The following is a 22,012-nucleotide window of genomic DNA, read 5'->3' as shown; positions in this document are numbered from 1 at the left end:
AAGTACTTGAAGTGGTTGCCTGTTATAAATACCTAGGTATCTGGCTTGATGATTGTCTTACTTTTAAACTTCATGTCAATAACCTGCTTAAAAAGCTGAGGGTTAGGCTAGGTTTCTTTTTCAGAAACAAGTCCTGTTTCTCGCTTGAGGCCAGGAAAAGGCTAGTCACTGTGACCTTTTTATCTGTTGTGATTTGTTGTATATGAATGCAGCTGCCTATTGCCTGAACAAGTTAGATGCCGCCTATCACAGCGCACTGAGATTTGTCACAAATTGTAAAGCACTTACACATCACTGTACCCTGTATGCCAAGGCAGGTTTGCCATCACTTACTGTAAAGAGGCTCAGTCATTGGTACACGTTTATTTGTAAAGCTTTGTTGGGTTAACTCCCGTATTATATCTGCTCTCTGATAACACAGAGAGTTGCAAGCAGCTATTATCTGAGATCGCATGATGTAGTATTGTTAGATGTGCCAAGAGCAAGGACTGTCTTAGGTAAGACAGCTTTTATGTGCGCAGCTCCACTTGCTTGGAACAATCTTCAGCAAGAATTGAAACTGAGCATCTCATTCCTCTGCATGTTTTTAAAGCTAGCCTAAATGAAATTATCGTTGATACTATGGGCACATGTAAATGTCTATAACTATGTAAATGTATCCTGTAAATATAATGTATGATGTCCTTTATTGTATTATGTTTCATGTAGAACCTGTATGCTGCAGGTCTCCCTTGAAAAAGAGATCTATGATCTCAATGGGATCAATCTGATTAAATAAAGGTTTGAAATGAATGAAATGAACCAAAGGTGTTGCCTGACAACGCAATTATGTTAGTTATGGCTGACAAGGCTTATTACTTTATATTGTTTTGACATGTGTAACACTAAAAAAAACACCTACAGCAACATAAAAATGATGGTCATTACATGACCCAGTAGTCTAATTAATAAACAAAATAATATCAAAAATAATTTAAATATTCACTTTATTTTGAAAAAAAATAAAGTTTCCAAAGTCCTGATGCGCTCCGACTTTTGTTCCTGACAGTGGCAAAAAAGTCAGACATTATACAATTAACATAAAGATGTGAAAACAATAATTTGGGCTTGATATTGAGCAAGACAAAAGTTGATAAACCACACAGCTTCGAGTCAGACTTGAGTCGCATATTTTTGGAACTTGAGACATTGATAAAAGACTCGACTTGACTTTGATTGATATTCATGACTTCAGACTTGACTTGACTTGAGACAGATGACTTGAAAGGACTTTACTTTTTTTTAATTAAATATTTGCATTTGTTTTTGTATTGTACGGAGCCCCTAAAGGGCAATGCAAAATAAAAAAGATACTCGTTCACACGAGAAAGTTACCGGTGCGCCAAGTAGGAAGTGGAGCACACAAGAGACAACCGTTTCATTGCAGACTGTTATGTTTATGTAGAGAAATGGCAGTGCATTAGTGATGGCAGTTTGACACTGAAGCTTCGAACGGAGCTTCAACCCTGGACTTCCTATTCCATAGAAGCAGTGCTTCGAAGCTTGCTTCAAATCACGTGACATGTGACGTCCAAAGCAGCAACTGCTTCAAATCACGTGACATGTGACGTCCGAACCAGCAACTGCTTCATTTCCTGAATGAATCAACTCACTGGTTCGCCGTCCAATCAGGTGATTCAATGCACTGCCTCGTCTCGATTCTGACAGGTGACAGGTTGAAACAGTTTCAAATTTGAGCGCTTCAACACTTTATAACCGCTCTAAACAATGCGCAATGTGTGGGTTGTTGTCGTAGTTTGCATTGTTGCTGTTGAGTTGTTGTTGGCATTGCATTTGAATTGGATCATTATAGAGCAAGCCAGGAAGAAAAATAGGTCGTTCTGGCTCGTGAAACACTTCGAAATGTGGAGAAGTTGTGAACAAAAAGACAATGAGTAATATAAAAACACTTCGGTGGTCTAAGGAATTGATAACCCAGTGGATAGAGCCGGCGGTCAAGATGCGGCGATATCCTCCGCGCAGCTGGTTCAAAGCACGGAATAGTTAAACTTTTAATCATTGCTTTTCAACTTTAATACTTTAATAACTGATAAAAGGCCCTCTCCGCCCAAAAAAATGTTAAGCACTCTCTAGTCTCTTCTCAATAACCCAATACACACTATTATCAATCTTGAATTGCAAATAGAACATGATATTCAGTCTTAGTGTGAGTGTGTGTGTGTGTGTGTGTGTGTGTGTGTGTGTCTCGAATATTTTTCAAGGCAAAGATACGTTAAACCCACTGCAGCCTTGCACTTCGCCAGGAGAGGTCGCTGTAACTGAAGCTTCGAGAAATGAACCTATTTCCGACACAATTGTCCAAGTGGTTCGACGCTTCATTCAAAGCTTCATTTTGCCATCACTACAGTGCATACATTATTTTAGATACATTTCGAACTGGAGTTTATTTTAGGGACATTTCGGCCAGGGGTAAGGAGCTATTTGTTTAAGCACCGGAGCGGAGCCTCCGCTCTGTGTGTGTGTGTTCGGTTTGTTTGTGTCTGTCCGACAACGGCATTTGTTTTCAAATGACCATGAACATTAATTTACACACATCTGGCTAACTCCATCAGTATATGTGGGTGTTCCCAAATGAAAGACATTTGTTTAATCTTAATCTCGATGTACGTGTGCTGACACACACAAACACACACGCACATTTCTTTCCCTCCCTCACTGTCTCCCGCTTTACCTCTCCTTCTTTCCTACCCTCTGTGTGTCTCTTCTCTCCTCAGCTCACCTCACACGCTATTAGGCCATTGATGCGGTCACTATGGTGATGTACTTTTCATTCCAACAGCCAATAGATTGACAACATAAGGGGGACAAAGAGCTACACACAGTGAGGAAAATAATTGTCCTCCTTCCTTTTAACGTCCTTGTGTGTGTGTGTTCGTGTGTGTGTGTGTGTGTGTGTGTGTGTGTGTGTGTGTGTGTGTGTGTGTGTGTGTGTGTGTGTGTTATCTGGCAGAACAGCAAATGTTAACTGTGTTTGGTTGCTACATGCAGCTCTAAGACTCCTTCCATCGTACTGCAGTGTGGTAACATGCACACACAACATTATGAGAGTAATAGAGAGATGGTAGAAGACTAACTCATAAGTTGTTGTCCTCGATAATTTATTTGTGATGTGACACCAATAATAATAATAATAATAATAATAATAATATGGGATTTTAACTAGGTGAAACTTTCTTGGGACGTGAATGATATTCAAATTATTTTACTGAGTGGTCTCTTTTTTTTTTACAGTATTTTTATTGAAGTTTTCAAATACGGACGTTACACATACAGTACATACAATAACGAACATTACACATACATAAAATAAAATAAAGAACATTACACATACAAAAAATAAAATAACGAACATTACAAATACATAAATGGTCCGTCTGTGGCAGATACAGTGTAACATCAAATGAATAGGCATGCAAATAAACACAGGTCAGTATACAGATGATACAGGACAGAAATCTGAAAGAATATGAGATGGGCGACTACACTTTAGAATCGTATTCCCGTTGCCCCCTTCCCCGTCCCGGTCTATGGTGTTATTAATCATTACAATGTGGTGACTCTAGTTAACCATAATTCACTTTTGGGTCATAGTTCCTACACGGACCTGGTTTAGCGTAACACCGGAGATATAGGTTGCCAAGCTAGAGCTAGCAACGCACTCTAACTTGACTCTCCTCACTGACATGTCTGATACTACTATTGCTTGATGGAAACTAAAGAGTGGAAATCCCTTTTAAATACTCCGCCTCCGACTCCTTCTTACCGGCACTACACTGGTGAACCTGAGTTTTTCGAGATAGTTTCCGAAAATTTTTTGAACATGGCTGAACGAGATGTTTTCGTTAAGCTGCCGGAGTTTTGGGAGCATGCCGCGGAGGCATGGTTTGCACACGTCAGGGCTCACTTCGCTTGCAAGCATCTCCACAACGAAGATCTGAGATATTACCACGTGGTGGCTTCGCTGGGGGTTTCTACTTCATCCAGCTTAGTGGGTTTCATCGCAGCACCCCCACGCCTCGGCAAATACGAGGCTATCAAGGCTCTTCTCCTGAAGACATTTGGTTTATCGACGAGAGAAAGAGCCCGCAAAATTATGGATATTCAGGGCCTCGGGGATGGCAAGCCATCTCAGTTAATGGAGAAGATGCTAAGCCTGCTAGGAGGGGAAGATACCCAGATTTTGTTCATGGAGATGTTTCTTCAACACTTACCTCCCCGGGTCCAGACAGCGTTGGCCAACACATCCATCACGGAGCCCCGCGTGCTGGCCGGAGAAACGGACCGTTTCTTCCTGGCTACACGACAGTCTGGTGCGGAGGCGTTGGCTGTGGCGCACAGCGGCCCTTCTGCGGGCAGGAAAGCATGGCGGAGGCCGGACACAGCGACGCCGAGTCGGCGAGGGGATACCGGTGAGTGCTTCTACCATGCACGTTTCGGGACGATGGCAAAGAGGTGCATCGCTCCATGCAGCTACAAGCCTCCGGGAAACGGAGGTGCAGACGCTCAGTAGTGGCTCTGAGCGTCAGCGGCACGGGCAGGCCCCTTTTCGTCAAAGACAGTGTTTCAGGGAGCCTGTTTCTGTGCGACACGGGCGCGCAGCGGAGTGTGGTTCCCGCGTCGAGAGAAAACATCACTCGAGGCGGGCATGGCCCACGGCTAACAAAGGTTAACAGGGGCCCATTCGCACGTACGGATTACGGATTATATGTTTGTGCATCGGTGGACAGCATTTCAGCTGGGAGTTTGTAACAGCGAACATTTCTTTTCCTCTTCTTGTGTGTGCTCATGGGCTGTTGGTGGACATTAAAAATAAACGTTTAGTGGATGCCTTAACATTTTCTTCTCTCGTGTGCACACTCGGCAGCGCAGCGCACGACGGGCTGTCGGGCTTGCTGTCGGGGGAGGAGATTTTTCTCAGACTTTTGGCCGAGTTTCCAGATCTGACGCTGCCCACTTTCTCCGCACTCACCACCAAACATGGCATGGAGCACCACGTCATCACCGAGGGGCCTCCAGTCTACGCCAGAGCCCGACGGTTGAACCCTTCCAAGCTAACCGTAACGAGGGCGGAAATCGCAACCATGGAACGCCTGGGCATCGTCCGCCGCTCCAACAGCCCTTGGGCCTCTCCTCTGAACGTTCTGCCCAAGCCGAACGGCGGTTTCCGCCCGTGCGGGGATTACCGCTGACTCAACGATGCCACTACACCTGACCGCTACCCGGTGCTGCACATACAGGACTTTTCCGCGCATCTGGCCGGCACGAAGGTTTTCTCCAAGGTGGACCTGGTGCGTGGATACCACCAAGTGCTCATGCACCCCCTGGACATTTCCAAAACGGCAGTAATAACGCCTTTTGGACTCTTTGAGTTCCTGCGGATGCCTTTTGGGCTCGAGAATGCCGCCCAGACGTTCCAGCGCCTGATGGATTCGGTGCTGCGGGACCTGCCGTTCGTGTTCGTGTGCCTGGACGACATCCTCGTCGCCAGCGTTTCAGTGGAGGAGCACCTATCTCACCTCCGGGCCCTGTTCACGCGGCTCGGCGAACATGGATTGATCATCAACCCGGCAAAGTGCCAGTTCGGGGTGTCGGACATTAACTTCCTCGGGCACCGCGTCACCAAGGACGGTGCAACACCCCTGCCGGCGAAGGTGGAGGCTGTTGCGGCTTAGCCTCACTGCGTGAGTTCCTGGGGATGGTGACTTTCTACCACCGTTTCATCCCCCGGGCCGCCCACATCATGCGGCCATTGTATGAGGCTCTGAAAGGCAAGACCCCCGTTCAGGCGATCGACTGGACATCAGAGGCGGAAGTCGCTTTCACTGAAGTTAAGACCGCGCTGGCTCAAGCGGCTTTGCTGGCACACCCTTCATCCACGGCTCCCATCTCCATCAATACGGATGCTTCGGACTACGCAGCCGGCGCGGTGCACAAATAGTGGCTGGACGGAGCTTGGCAACCGCTCGCCTTTTTCAGCAGGCAGCTGACGCTGAGGGAACGCAAGTATAGCGCTGCTGGGTCTTTATTTGGCTGTGCGGCACTTCCGTTTTCTGTTGGAAGGCCGTGAGTTCACAGCGTTTGTAGACCACAAACCGCTCACCTTCGCCATGTCAAAGGTGGCGGAGCCTTGGTCGGCACGTCAGCAGCGGCAGCTCTCCTACATTTCGGAGTTTACCACAGACATTAAACACGTGGCTGGCAAGTCGAACTTGGTTGCCGATTGCCTCTCCAGGGTCGTCATCGGAGCCGTCCAGCTGGGCCTGGATTATGCTCATATGTCGGCGGACCAGGTCACCGACTCCGGCGTCCAGAGTCTGAAGACAGAGAGCACTGGGCTGCGCCTGGAGGACGTGGTGTTCGGCAACGCGGGCATCACCCTTCTGTGCGACGTCTCTACGGGCCTGTCACGACCGGTTGTCCCCACCAACTGGAGGCGTCCTGTTCTCGAGGCGGTGCATGGCTTGTCTCATCCTGGCGTTAAACCTTCGGTGCGCTTGGTGGCCGCGAAGTTTGTCTGGCGTGGGCTGAAAAAGGATGTAAGAGCCTGGGCTGGGGGGTGCGTGGCTTGTCAACACGCTAAGGTGCACCGCCACACGAAGGCCCCTTTGGAGCGGTTCCTAGTGCCAGAGAGGAGGTTTGATCATGTTAACATCGACCTGGTAGGTCCGTTGCCCTCCTCTCAGGGTTTTTCCTACCTCCTCACCATGGTGGATAGGACGACCCGTTGGCCGGAGGTGGTTCCTCTTGTGTCGACTTCAGCCGCTGACGTGGCTAGGGCTTTTATCGCGACGTGGGTGTGTCGTTTTGACACCCCGTCAGACATTTCCTCGGACAGGGGCTCAAAGTTCACTTCAGGGCTCTGGGGCTCTGTTGCAAACAGTTTGGGCATCAAACTGCACAGGACTACCGCTTACCACCCCCAGGCTAACGGCCTCTGCGAGCGCTTCCATCGCTCCATGAAGGCGGCGCTCAAGGCCGGCCTTACGGACGGTAACTTGGTCGACAAGCTGCCCTGGGTGATGTTGGGCCTGAGGACCGCGCCTAAGGAGGATCTGCAGTACTCCACGGCGGAGATGGTTTACGGTCAACCCCTGAGAGTCCCAGGGGAATTCCTACCCAAGGCATCAGTTCCTTGGTCTCCTACGGCTCAACGGGTTTTCCTGCAAGATGCGGCGGAGGCTTTCGTTCCGGCTCCGACTTCTCAGCACGGCGTGCCGGGGTCTCAGGTGCTACGCTCGGCTGGGCACGTTTTCATCCGCCACGACGCGCACAGGGGCCCCCTACAGCCCCCTTACGATGGGCCTTTCCGGGTTTTGGAGCAGGGGGACAAGCACCTGGTGGTCGACATGGGTGGCAAGGCGGAGACCGTCTCGGTAGACCGGGTTAAGGCTGCTCATTTGGACTTGGAGCAGCCGGTGGTGTTAGCCCATCCACCACGACGGGGTCGCCCCCCGTCTTCGATTCCCGCTACAGGTTTGAGTCCTGTGGTCCCGGTTCCCACTTTGCCGGGAACCGCACGTTCAGAGGTTGTTTTGCCTGCCCCCATACTCAGGAGTAGAGGGGGTCGGCGTGTTGTTCCTCCCCGCCGCACAGACTTTGTTTATCTGTGAATTCTGGGGGGGCTTGTGTGGTGACTCTAGTTAACCATAATTCACTTTTGGGTCACAGTTCCTACACGGACCTGGTTTAGCGTAACACCGGAAATATAGGTTGCCAAGCAAGAGCTAGCAACGCACTCTAACTTGACTCTCCTCACTGAGTACATGTCTGATACTACTATTGCTTGATGGAAAATAAAGAGTGGAAATCGCTTTTAAATACTCCGCCTCCGACTCCTTCTTACCGGCACTACAACAAACATTATTTTTCAGAGACTCCATGAAGCTCCCTCAGATATTTTCGAAAACTGCCAGCTTTCCTTTAGCAATGTATGTTAGTTTTTCTAAAGCAACACATGCTGACAGATCCTTAATATATTTATTCATACTAGGTTTGTTCACATTTTTCCATTCTATAGCTATTGCCCTCTTTGCTTGTAAAATACACAAGTCTATAAGTGCACGCTCACTCTTCTTAGAAACAAAGTCTTTTGGATAAATACCCAGGATGCACAACTTTGGCTGACAAGGGATTTTCAGTTTTGTTATCTGGTTAATCATGTTAAGAGCCTCCCTTGTTTGCCCAAGTCTTAAAACCAGCATCTTCTCTACCAGGTATAAATTGACTATTGCCCCATTATGGGGGTGAAACCTGACAGTGGGGGGGTGTGCCCTATATATATTTGGACCTCATGCCAGATGTGTATGGTATTTCTTAGAAAGGTTTTTGTGTGTTTTTCCCTAGCTTCTTTGGCTCAGAAGAATAAAGATAGCTACTAAGCGATAACCATTGAGCTGAGCATGCTTCAATCTTCACCCACACTGGAGCTTCCTCTGGGGAGAAGTAGCACATGGCTGCTCTCAGTTGTGCCGCCCAATAGTAACAGCGTAGGTTGGGCAGTTTTAGACCCCCTCTGTCATAAGGCAAGTAAAGTAGGGTAAAACGGAGCCTAGAGCATCTATTATTCCAGATAGAGTTGGTATATATTTTCTTACATTTTTGAAAAAATGACTCGGGTGGGGGTAAGGGGATTGATTGAAACAAATAGAGCAATTTGGGGAATGTATTCATTTTAAAGATGTTAACACGCCCGATTAAGGAGATTGGCATTAAAGTCCATCTGTTAAGCGATTCTACCACAGTCTACAACAGGGCTATAGTTGGCTGGAACCAGATCATTCATTTCAGGTGTGATTTGTATTCCTAAATAGGTGAATCCTTCCCAATGAGCTGAACAGGGAGTTTGTATTCTAGGTTGCTGCCTCTCTTGTTCATTTAGATAAAGTATTGAGGATTTATGCATATTTATTTTGTAGCCTGAAAATTCCCCAAAGGCCGTAATTAGTTCTAACAGAGATGGTACAGAATACTCAAGATTTGATAAAAAAAAGAACAACATCGTCCACATAAAGTGATATTCGATGATCCAAGTCACCTACTGAGATCCCAGATATAGATGGAGAGTCTCTAATAGCCATGGCAAATGGCTCCATTGCTAACACAAACAGCAAGCGACTTTGTTAACCACTTTGAAAAAAAGGTTGATGATATTCGCTCTTCTTTTTCTGACTCACCTTTACTCACCGCTGGGTCACCAGACCCACCTTTCACCCACACACTGACCTCCTTCTCCCCTCTCTCTCCAAGTGAGGTTCTTACCCTCATTACCTCTGCCCGTCCTACCACCTGTCCTCTGGACCCTATCCGCTCAAACCTCCTTCAGACTATCGCTCCTGATATTCTACCGTTTCTCACCCATTTCATCAACACTTCTCTAACTTCTGGTCACTTTCCAAACAGTCTCAAGGAGGCAAGAGTAAACCCTCTCCTAAAGAAACCCACTCTCAACCCGTCTGATGTTATAAACTACAGGCCTGTCTCTCTCCTCCCGTTCCTGTCTAAAACACTTGAACGCGCTGTCTTTAAACAACTCTCCTGTTATCTCCATCAGAACAACCTTCTGGATCCGCACCAGTCTGGTTTCAAGGCAGGTCACTCAACAGAAACTGCTCTCCTTGCTGTCTCTGACGAACTGCACATTGCTAAAGCAGCCTCCCTCTCCTCTGTCATCATCCTTCTGGATTTGTCTGCTGCATTCGACACGGTGAACCATCAGATCCTCCTTCGCACTCTCCAAGAACTTGGAGTTTCAGGCACTGGACTTTCCCTCCTCACCTCATACCTCAAAGACCGCACCTACAGGGTTACTTGGAGAGGGTCCGAGTCCGACCCTTGTCAATTAACTACAGGGGTCCCTCAGGGCTCTGTTCTTGGTCCCCTCCTCTTCTCCTTGTACACAAACTCGCTCGGGTCTGTCATTAGCCCGCATGGTTTTTCATACCACTGCTACGCTGACGACACCCAACTAATTCTGTCCTTTCCCCGCTCAGAGAACCAGGTCGTCACACGCATCTCTGCTTGCCTAGCAGACATCTCTCGGTGGATGTTTGCTCATCACCTCAAGCTCAACCTTGACAAGACTGAACTGCTTTTCCTTCCGGGAAAAGATTGTCCCACTCTTGACCTAACAATCAACATCGGCACCTCTGTTGTTTCACCGACTCACACTGCAAGGAATCTGGGTGTGATCCTAGATAACAAACTGTCCTTCACTGCAAACATTGCTGATACAACCCGCTACTGCAGATACACGCTTTACAACATCAGGAGGATACGTCCCCAGCTGACCCAGAAATCAGCGCAGGTTCTGGTCCAGGCTCTCGTCATCTCACGCCTAGACTACTGCAACTCCCTCCTGGCTGGTCTACCTGCATGTGCCATCCGACCTCTGCAGCTCATCCAGAATGCAGCGGCTTGTCTGGTCTTCAACCTTCCAAAATTCTCCCACACCACGCCGCTCCTCCGCTCCCTTCACTGGCTTCCAGTAACTGCTAGAATCCACTTCAAGACACTGGTACTTGCGTACCATGCTGCGAATGGATCTGGCCCTTCCTACATCCAGGACATGGTTAAACCGTACACCCCAGCACGTGCACTCCGCTCTGCATCAGCCAAACAGCTCGCTGCACCCGCACTGCGATGGGGACCCAAGTTCCCGTCAGCAAAAACACGTGGGTTTGCCATCCTGGCTCCAAAATGGTGGAATGAGCTCCCCATTGAAATCAGGACAGCAGAAAGCTTACACATCTTCCGGCGACGACTGAAAACTCATCTCTTTAGACTCCACTTCGAGCGATTGAATTACTAACAAAGCACTTATATACTAATAAAGGGCTGGCTTTTCTAAAGCCAGTTGAGTAGCACTTGAAATGTTTGGCTCTAGGAAACCTGATGTACTTATATGATTCTGTTTTCTTCAAGGTTGTATCTTCCTGGTCGAATGCACTTATTGTAAGTCGCTTTGGATAAAAGCGTCAGTTAAATGCAATGTAATGTAATGTAATGTAATGCAATGGGGAGAGGGGGCAGCCCTGACGTGTAGATCTGTACAATGAGAAGGATGTAGAAGTAATATTATTTTTCACCACTTCAGCTGTTGGGTTCTTATATAAATCGTCTTGATCCATTTGAGAAAGCCTTCGCCTATTCCAAACCTCTCCAACACTTCAAACAAATACTTCCACTCAATTCGGTCGAAGGCATTCTCTGCATCTAAGGACAGCAGTGCCATGTTAGGTGCCCCTCATTTTTCATAAAGAATATTTAGTACCCTTCTAACATTATGAAAAGCTTGCCTTCCCTGAATAAAACAATTTGGATCATCTTTAATCATGGCAGGCAGTAGTTTGTTTAGGCGTCTCGACAATGTCTTGCATAACATGTTGCTATCTGTATTAAGCAGTGAGATTGGTCTGTACGATGCACAGTCAGTGGTGTCCTTTCCTGGTTTTAGCATCAGAGTGATTAGTGCCCCTCTAAGAGATGGTGGTAGGTCCTCCTTATCGTATGGCTCCAACAGCATATCCAAAAGTGGTTGTAGTAGCTTATCTTTAAATTGTTTATAGATTTCTATAGGAAGTCCATCTGGACCAGCCGCCTTTCCCCCCGTCATGCTGGTTATGGCTTCTGAAAGCTCGTCAGTTCCTATGATATGGTCTAGTTTTCCTTTTGAATCAGTTGAAATAGTGGGGAAATCTAATGAACTTAGAAAATGTTCCTGTTGGCCTGAATCTTCATGTTCGGATGTATAAAGTTTTTCATAAAACATTTTGAAAGCATTATTTATTTCTGAAGGGTCATTTGTTGATTGACCATTTGTTTTAATGCTGTTGATAGCCCTTTCAGATTGCAATTTTTTAATACGCCAAGCCAATATTTTGCCCGCCTTTTCTCCCTGATCGTAGTAGCTTTGTTTTAATCTTAGTAAGCTAGCAGCTGTGTGGTTACTCGATAATTCAATATATTAAGTCCTTAGGACCAAAAGTTCTGCTTGTAGTTCTGGGGAATCTTGGGTAACAATCCTATCCTCCAAATCTTTAATACAACCATCCAGTGAATTTAATTTGGATTTAAAGGCTTTGTTCTGCGAGCTAGAATAGCTAATAATCATGCCCCTAATGTATGCCTTAAACGCTTCCCAAGCGTACAGTTGGAGAGGTTTCGTTAGTATTCATGCTAAAATAGAGGTCAATATGTATTCCTACAAATTCAACAAATGTTCTATCCTGTAGCCACCTGGATTGAAAACGCCACCTAGGTGGATTCATAACAAGATCAGAGTTATTAAACAGTAATAAAATTGGTGAATTGTCAGAGCGACCCTACTGTCATACCAACATTTTGTAATCCTTGACATAAGACCCATAGAAACCAGGAAATAGTGAGTGTGTTTGGTGAGTGGCGGAAAAACAAGAATATTCTCTGGAAGCTGGTTTAAATGACCTCCAAACTTCACACAAATTAAAATCCTGGATAATTTGTTTAAGGATTTTCCTTGTTTGGGTGTGAGACAAGTCTGTCCCCCTTGATCTGTCTATACTGGGCTCTAGTGCCCAATTGAAGTCTCCCCCTATGATATAATGGCCTGGGAGGGAGGATAAAGTTAGATAGAGTTAACACCCCTCTAGCATGGGAAGAATAGGAGGCTGCGATGACCTGACCATTCCATCTTTTCTGGAACTTATGAATATCACCTTGTGTCAAATGTGATTCCTGTAAAAGCAGTATTTCGGAATTCCACCTCTTAGCGCTATTTAACACTTGCTTAAGTTTTGATACATTATTGAGCCCATGTACATTCCATGAAGTTATCTTAAATTCTGTATTCGAAGTCACTGTTATCTAAACAAAAATACAACAGTATTTAGAAGAGACAGAAAATAACAAAATCCAATAAACACCTGACTGATCAGACTGCTTAACACGACCCCATTTGCTGACCGCAATATGAACAGACAATAAACACACCATGACATAAAACAAATAAAACAAAACACCCCATGTGAAATCCTCCAAACGAACCTCACCCCTCCCTTTGCTCAAACGATGAGCATCCCTTTCCCTCCTAAAGACTCTAATCATGGAGCCATCAGGTCCACAAAACTGAGGAACAGAATAAATGTCCACAAACAAGTCCCTAAAGTGTCGCTCCGCCCTAATTTCCTTACAAATTATAGAAATGCTAACAACGGGAATGAATACAACTAAAAACTTCTATAAAATATTTCCACTTTAACTTTTCGATGTTTTCATTCACCAGGCAGCAAGTTTAAAGCTCTTAAAATAAAACTTATTCATAAGTAAACACCAAGTGTAGCTGCCATTGTTAGGATCTAAAATGTGGATTATTAATTTGTTTTATATCTAATGAAAATTATATAAAATGTGATTTTGGGAGTGTAAAGACATAACTTAGATTTAACCGTTCAAGGACAGCACTTATTCTTAACAGTATCAAAAACAGAAAACACGCTTCTTTAAAAGCGTAATATAATAAATGTAAACAGATATACCAGTGTATAGCCTAAACATCCTACATAAATATTATTACTGCTAAATACTGCAAAGACAAAACTTTACTTTGACAGTGTATATATAGCAGATTTAGTCCTTTTACAGTAACAAGTTATATATATGTGTAGGCCATTCTTTATGGTAATCTCACCAGGTACTTTCACAGAACTGTTCAATCTCTGGGCCTCTCCTGGATCTTTTTCAGGAATGTGTGTACATCCGTAGGAGAAGTGAAGAGGTGAGAGTTGCCGTCATGTGTCACTCGGAAAGAGGATAGATATTGTATTCCATACCGCAGACCCATGTTTCTGCACCTCATTTTAACTTTTAACTCTGTCTCCTTGGCGACGTCATGGAAAAACATGATATGATGTTTGTCAAAGTGGATTTTACCCTTTTCATATGCAGCTGACATCACTTTGGTTTTGTCTTTGTAGTTTAAGAACTTAATCATAAGTGCTTGAAGCGGTGCGTTTGGCTTCGGTCTGCCAGATGGAACTCTGTGCGCCCTTTCAATAGCGAGCGGTGCTGAAAACGATCCGGCACCCAGAATTCCAAGGATCAATTTTTCCAGAAAGGTGCATGCATCCTTCCCTTCGGCGTTTTCGGGCAAGCCTATCAGTCGCACATTAGATTTGCGACTAGGATTTTCCAGATCTTCAATTTTCGTCTCCAAACTTTCCACCTGTTGTCTCAGCTGTTTCGTTTTTTTATCCAGCACTGAGGCATCGTCTTCCACCGCTCCAAGCCACTCCTCAGCCTCCGTTAATCGGCCAAAGTACTGTTTTAGTTCGCCTTCGATAGATTGTATTGAGTGTATCACCGTATTACATTTTGATGCAAAGTCTTCAGGTCTTTCTTTATATTGTTAATTGCACTCAGAATTTCACCTGAGGGTTTATCCTGACAGGTCTTCTCCCTCCTTGTGTTCAAGGTCGGGAGTAAGGCCAGGTTGAAACAGATGTGGCCAATCTTCTTCGGATAAAGTTTCCAAAACATTGTCCTTTTTAGTTGTTTTCTTGCATGGAGGCATTAGTAACACCGTTATGACTGTGTAAATTGCGTTTTCCTTTTACCGCCCGCGTTCCAAATAGTTGTTTTACAATATTAGGGCAGTGCGACGACTGAACTACGTCTGATCAACACTGCGCCATAACCGGAAGTCACTGAGTGGTCTCTTAATCCAAAGCAAGGTTCATGGGGGCCAGCCGGCTCCTTGGTGACACTGCGTGCTTGTGAAATCAACAACAGGTAACAAAGAAAGTACCAAAGTCCCAAGGAAAAGATTAAGTGGGATCTACTTCCAAGCCCTAATGTATCGTGTCTCTTTATAGTTGTTTTCTTCCTCTTTTTGGTTGTTCTTTTGTATCTCTTTGGGTTCACTAAATGTCTCTCCATTGTTCTTTTGTCTCTCTTCTTGTTGTCATCAATATGTGTCTCTCTTCAACTACATTGCAGTCATTATGTGGATCTTTCTTCTCTTTCTGTTGTTGTTGTTTTGTGTCACTTTGTGGTCGTTCTGTTTTTCATTGTGGTGCAACACATGCACACATACTGTACAAAAATGATAATAAGAATATCAAGTTCATTACTGTATCTTAAGCATCAGTGGTTTTAAAGTCCTGATGCTACTATACTTCACTTGATAAAGGGTGAAATAATTCTAACTTATGCACTTGCTTTGTAATATATGCAATAATCAATTGGAAAAAACAAGGTCGACATGGGTGTAAAATGCAGGATTAATGAGATTTCAGAATATGGAGTCTGGCTGAACAGTCTGTTGTGTGTATGGGTCACTGAACGTCTCCGATCAGATAATTGTGTAGGATACACAAGGCCAAGATGATTCATCTTAAGTTCTTCACTGATGAATATCTTAACTCACAAATTCACATATTTTCAAATCAGAACTGTGATAAACCACAACTAATCCCAAGGAGGTTTGAAGCCAAACTACCCAGCTAGCGGGGAACGTTCTCCCAATTTTGGCTAAGGTTACCTATTGGTTCTAACAAGGTTTTAAAGAAACGTCTTAATCTGATGTTCAAAGAACCTTTTTAGGATGTTTATTTGTTCAAATAATGTTCCTATAAGGTTTAAGGTTAACTAAGACATAACGTTTTAACTGCAACATTCAGAGGATGTTTTGAGGATTTTATTAAGGCCTGAGATGACAGAAAGTTTTTTTATAAAACGTTCCTTTAATGTGATATGTTAACAAAGGTGGAACGTTTTGCCTGCAACATTCTAAGGACGTGTTTTGGACGTTGGTGGGTAACACATTAAAGATGTTCTTTATAAAATGTTCCCTCAATGTTACATGATAACAAATGAAGAACATTTTCAAAGCAATATTCTGAAAATGTTTTCAGGATGTTATTGAGGCCTGAGATGAGAGAAAGGGTTGTATAAAATGTTCCCTCAATGTTACATGATAACAAATGAAGAACATTCTCCAAGAAACAATCTGAAAATATTTTCAGGATGTTATTGAGGCCTGAGATGACAGAAAGTGTTTTATAAAATGTTCCTTTAATGTGATATGTTAACAAAGGTGGAACGTTTTGCCTGCAACATTCTAAGGACGTGTTTTGGACGTTGTTGGGTAACACATTAAAGATGTTCTTTGTAAAACGTTCCCTCAATGTTACATGATAACAAATGAAGAATATTTTCAAAGCAACATTCTGAAAAATGTTTTCAGGAAGTTATTTAGGCCTGAGATGAGAGAAAGGGTTGTATAAAATGTTCCCTCAATGTTACATGATAACAATTGAAGACCATTCTCCAAGAAACATTCTGAAACAACTTTTAAAATATGTTTGAATGGTGATATACACAGTGATAGATGTTAAGGACTAACGTTTATAATAAATACATCCCAGCTAGCGGGGAACATTCTCACAACTTTGGCTAACGTTACCTATAGGTTCTAATAAGGTTTTAAATAAACGTTTTAATCTGATGTTCACATAACCTTTTTAGGATGTTTATTATTTCAAATAATGTTCCTATAAGGTTAACTAAGGCATAACGTTTTAACTGCAACATTCAGAGGATGTTTTGAGGATGTTATTGAGGCCTGAGATGACAGAATGTTTTTTATAAAATGTTCCTTTCATGTGATAAGTCGACAAAAGGTGGAACGTTTTGCCTCCAACATTCTAAGGATGTGTTTTGGACGTTGTTGGGGTAACAAATTAAAGATGTTCTTTTATAGAACATTCCCTCAATGTTAGATGATAACCAAAGAAAAACATTTTGAAAGCAACATTTGGATAATGTTTTCAGGAGGTTATTATTTTTTTATAAAATGTTCCTGTGATGCGAAATATTAACAGGGTCATGGTCAACGTCAGATTTATTTGTAGTGCGCTTTAAAAAACAAAGTTGTTGCATTTGTTTGAAAAGGATGTTTAAAAGAAATCTGATGTCATCACATTCTCCTTTTTAGAAAAAAACAAGCACGTAATTCATGATATTGCATGTTTGATTAGGCATGTCTGAGTTCCCAGCTAGACATTGTTGGTTCTAAAAACATTTTGAGAATGTTACCATTCATTGTTCTAGGAATGGTTTCATCGAGAAGTTTTATCTTGGTTCCGAGAATGTACTTCTGAAAGGTAGGATAACGTTCTCTAAAAACATTCTTAAAATGTTTGGTGATAACATTGTTTGAACATTATACCCCAAGTATTTTTGTTGTTTATGCACATATCTCTATTGTCATATAGATCGAATAACACTAAGAAAACTAAAGACAGACATATAGAAGAACGGACTGACTATCACTGCCCGTCCCTGAAACCCCTGTTAGTGTTTGTATGTGTTTGTTTCTACTGTGTGTGTGTCTCTCTCTCTCTCTCTCTCTCTCTCTGCCTGCTGGTCTGCTCTACACGGCTGGGAGCAATCTCCAATCAACCACACCTTCAACCTGCTCGTCAGCCACACTATGAAAACCTGCAGCCTGCACTCATTCCCTGCCGGATTGTTGCCGTGAACGGTTTGTTGCGTGCCGCTCTAGCTTTTTACCAGCATATTCTTTGACAACTTTGCCTGCTTTTGCCTCACACTGATTATTGTGTCTCTCCCAGGAGGAATCCAAGGCCTTCCACACTCCCAAGACCAGCCAGGCCTCTCTACCCACCCTGGAACAACTGTTTCCCACTCCCAGCTCCCCTTTTCTAATAAACAAATGTTACTTTCACCAGCTGATTCCGTGTCATCCTTTTACATGTGTTAGTTTACTTAACTATTGGAATTTGACTATCATCATCCTAATGCCCACAGTGGTCAGTCCACTTACCAAGGAATTTTGAGTTGAACAATTAAAGGAATATTATGTCTTTATGTTCTAATAATGTTAACATATTTTAGTAAATTGTTACCATAGAACATTTGCATAATTTCTTTAACATAAACCATGTTATCCTTCTCTAAAATAATAACATTCTGGCAACATAAAAAATCTAACTTGCTGCTGGAAATGTTTTAAGAACTGTAGGGCATCATGTTCTAATAATGTTATCAAAAACATTTTAAGAATGTTTTTAGAGAACGTTATCCTACCTTTCAGAAGAACATTCTGGGAACCAAAATAAAAGCTTCTGGTGAAAACATGTTCTAAAAATGTTTTCAAAAACATTTTAAGAAGGTTATCACCAAACATTTTAAGAATGTTTTTAGAGAGCGTTATCTTACCTTTCAGAAGAACATTCTGGGAACCAAACAAAAACTTCCCGCTGAAAACGTTTTAACAAGAGGAGGGCATAATGTTCTAACAATGTTATCATCAAACATTTTAAGAATGTTTTTAGAGAACGTTATCCTACCTTTCAGAAGAACGTTCCGGGAACCAAACAAAAACTTCCCGCTGAAAACCTTCCTAGAACAATGACTGTAACATTCTCAGAATGTTTTTAGAACCAAACATTTCTAGCTGGGTAAGCATTTGCGCGAATGGGCTTGAAAATCAAACTCTGTTTAGGATGTTGCCACTTGTGGTAGGAAGTCACATTGATGGACCATGAAGAAATAGTGCGACTTCTAGTGCAACAAGACTAAAATAAGAGATTACATCAACAGATCAAATAAAGTTTTCATTCGAAAGTAAAAATGTGCCTGAAATCGCCTGACTTTTGTGTTGCCAAACTGAATGTTCCTCATTAATCTGTTCTCTTCATTCTGTAATGAGGGAAATGTTACACATGAGAGAACAGGGGAGACTCTTAAGCAATCTAGAAAGAACAGCCTCCTTGAGAACCTTGCAGCCAAAATGCATAGCTTCAAAGCATAGCCCTGAGATTTATATCAAACTTGGCATATGTTTTGGTTGTGTAAGTGTGAATTTCAACTATTAAATTAACTGAAAAGTTAAAATGCCGCTGAGGCACCAGACAGCGGATTACATTACATTACATTACATGTCATTTGTTCGACGCTTTTATCCAAAGAGACTTACATACATTCAGTACTGTGGACAATCCCCACAGGAGCCATTTGGGGTGAAATGTCTTGCCCAGGGACACAACGAAATGCTGACTGCAGTGGGACTCAAACTTGTTATCCCCTGATTCGAAGTCCAGCAAACTATCCACTGAGCCACAGCCTCCCGGATCTTACGCATGGGAATGATCCAAGTCCAGACAAGACTATCCGTTCATGCATTTATTTCCATTTACCAATATGAACAAAATACAATAATCAGGTTTCCTACATATAATTGCTGCTCTGTGCCTCTCCTAAGGCCCCCTTTTGCTTTCCCTGTGGTAAAAATCCATATGCCATGCTGGTGCGCTAATCCCACCACCACCTGTCTCCAATATATACAATTACACCAGGTGCCTCAATCACCAAGTGCTCAAAGATGCCTTCAAAATAAAAGCATACAAACTACTTTAACTAACAGCATGTAGAGGGGCTTCAGGTCTCTCCAAGACACTGGTCCGCATCTTAAGGCCCACAGAGCAGATCAATCCTTGTCAGTCCTTTCCCTCATCCGGGATCCACTTGTATGAGTACTTTCCAAAATCCTCTTCATATTGAGGCTCCTCCCCTACATTAACCATGACATCTGACAGCATTGCTTTATCCTCAGTTTTAGAAACATACTTGTGATGTTTATGGTCTCTGATTTTTTTGGATCTGGTCGTGTCGATGTGATGATCTTCTGGTTCTGCTGTGCATCCCGCAGTCTTCATGATTTTAATGTCCTTTGACATTTCCAACATTTCACGATCATAATGGCTGAAGAGATTTTTCTCAAGATGAGCCACAGCAATATGACTTGCAACAACAGGGAAGCCAGTCCTCACTCTATTGCTGTCTCCTGGTCCACCGGCCCCTATTTGACCCCATGTTTCTGACTGTAAAGTTGTAACATGCTTCTTTAAAGGAGGTGATTGTATTTCGTTCATATTCGTAAATAGAAATAAATGCACAAATGGATATTCTGGTCTGGACTTGGATCCTTCCAATGCGTAAGGTTCGCTATCTGGTGCCTCAGCAGCAGTTTTACTTTTGAGTTGATTTTCTGTTTTATTTTTGCATTATTTTGGCAGCAACACCAATCTTTATAACATTTTAGCCTAATTGTAAGCTCACTCCTTACATTTTTCAAATTTGATGAAAATGATGAGCAGCTTAAAGGTTAGTTGACATGTTAACAAAGGGTGTCACATTCTTATTACATGAAAGATAACAGAACATTTACATGAATTGGGTTTTTATAAAGTGTATGATGCGAGCAAAGAGCAAGTTACTTGACAAACTAAAAGCCCTTTCACAGGCTGAATCCTGTATGTTAGGTAACAGTAGATACAAGAAGTGTCAGACACAACAACAGCCACAGAAAACTTGGCTTTCACACTCCATTCTGTGGTCTCCTTTCTGCATGTATAATGAGGCTGTGATACATTTATTGGGATTGAATGTGTATTTATGCAAATCTAGACTCTTATTTCTTATTATTTCTTAACATTAAAGAGTGATTATACTAACTTAATGAAATGAGATGGAAAAGAATGAAAGAAAAAGAAAGAGCGATAGAGAGAACGAAAGGCAGAGATAGGAGAGAGAGAGAGCCGACACAGCTCTAGGTCTCTCTACCACACGCACAGTCTTTATGTCTGACACTCACAAACATATAACGAGATATTAAATTTAGAGTATGTCCAGTGTTAGTCTATTCAAAGAGTGTGTTGATCTCTAATTACTAAATACACTGAAACCCAGTAACACATTTTACATTTTTACTTTTACAAAACTGAAAAAAGTTGGCCCAACATACTTGGGTCAAAAGTATTTCCGACAACAGGACTGTATGTGGGATTCAAAGTATGACTAGTTTATTAGTCAAAGTATTTTGTGTTAGCCAATGTACTATTGTGTGTTTTAGGGCTGGAAAAAATGTCATTGTATTATATACACTAGGTTTATACAGTTGTTTAAATGGTTATTAATCAGTCTATTATTTTTCTTGATTAATCTTTTGGCATAAGATCATCAGAAAACTGTCAACTGTCGACAATAAGTCTGACTAACATTTAGAAAACTAAAGCAATTAAATTTTTAATTAAATAGCTCATAAGAGAATGATGGGAAAAAAGCTGCAGCTTTATGTGTAGGGGTGGGTATCGTTAAGTTAACGGTACTACTACTCTTACCGATACAGCTTATCGATCCGGTACCTTAACGGTATTTTTAGCGGTACTTTTTGTTATTTTTTAAGGGGAAAAGTAAACAAATTGAAAATTGAATTTGCATTGCTTTATTTTATGTAAAATAAACAACAATAAAACATATTTTGTAACAAATCATTATAGACTAATGTGATGATGTAAATGCAAAACTAATAGAATCAAGAAATGTATTTTCATGGTCTGCTTCTTTGTACTTCTAATCCACTACAGTTCAGAGTTAAATGGTATACTTTTAGTCCACTACATTCAGTGATTTATCTTGATGCCAATACCTTTCTACTTTTACTTGAGTAACATTTTGACAGGACTTTTACTGTAACATAGTCCTCCTAAACTCTGGTACTTCTACTATTACTCAAGATCTGAGTACTTCTCCCACCTCTGCACACCTGACGTGGTAACGTTGCTCGTAATTGGGGCAACAGAGCTACGAGTTATGGCAGTCAGAGTACCTGTGCATTTTTAAGTATGAATATGATCCCTTTTGGCAAGATATTTTGACATATTGCTCGTGTTTCCACGCTTACGCGAAAACATTGTCCACATCGAGACTTGTAAAGTGTAACTATACTTTTGAACTCTCCGCCATGCTCCCCAGCAGATCTCCTAACATGATAAGAGCCATCTCTCTCTCGTCTGTGTGTATGGTGCAGCGCTGCAGAGAGAGAGAGAGAGAGAGAGATGCTCTTCTCCCCGCACACAGACGAAAGAGAGATCGCTCTTATCAAAAATAATGA

General features: G+C 42.7%; 2 protein-coding genes and 2 long non-coding RNA genes across 4 annotated transcripts in view; 2 read left to right on the top strand and 2 right to left on the bottom strand.

Annotated features, from left to right (window-relative positions):
• Positions 1 to 22,012, bottom strand: part of enah (ENAH actin regulator) — a 229,006-nt gene that overhangs the window by 170,422 nt on the left and 36,572 nt on the right. The window lies entirely within an intron of this gene.
• LOC307014465 overlaps positions 1 to 22,012 on the top strand; it is a 45,954-nt gene that overhangs the window by 1,179 nt on the left and 22,763 nt on the right. The gene's annotated exons all lie outside the window — the stretch shown is intronic.
• Positions 1 to 22,012, bottom strand: part of LOC307014454 (uncharacterized protein) — a 35,057-nt gene that overhangs the window by 8,050 nt on the left and 4,995 nt on the right. The window lies entirely within an intron of this gene.
• LOC307014014 lies at positions 17,213 to 17,782 on the top strand. The gene is made up of 2 exons (XR_013801132.1): positions 17,213 to 17,578; positions 17,670 to 17,782. It is a non-coding gene; the product is annotated as an uncharacterized lncRNA (long non-coding RNA).

The sequence above is a fragment of the Notothenia rossii genome (genome assembly GCF_949606895.1).
Source record: "Notothenia rossii genome assembly, chromosome: 8".
Classification (NCBI taxonomy): Eukaryota; Metazoa; Chordata; class Actinopteri; order Perciformes; family Nototheniidae; genus Notothenia; species Notothenia rossii.
The sequence above is the reverse complement of the archived record's forward strand: the minus strand, read 5'-3'. Positions and strand labels throughout refer to the sequence as shown.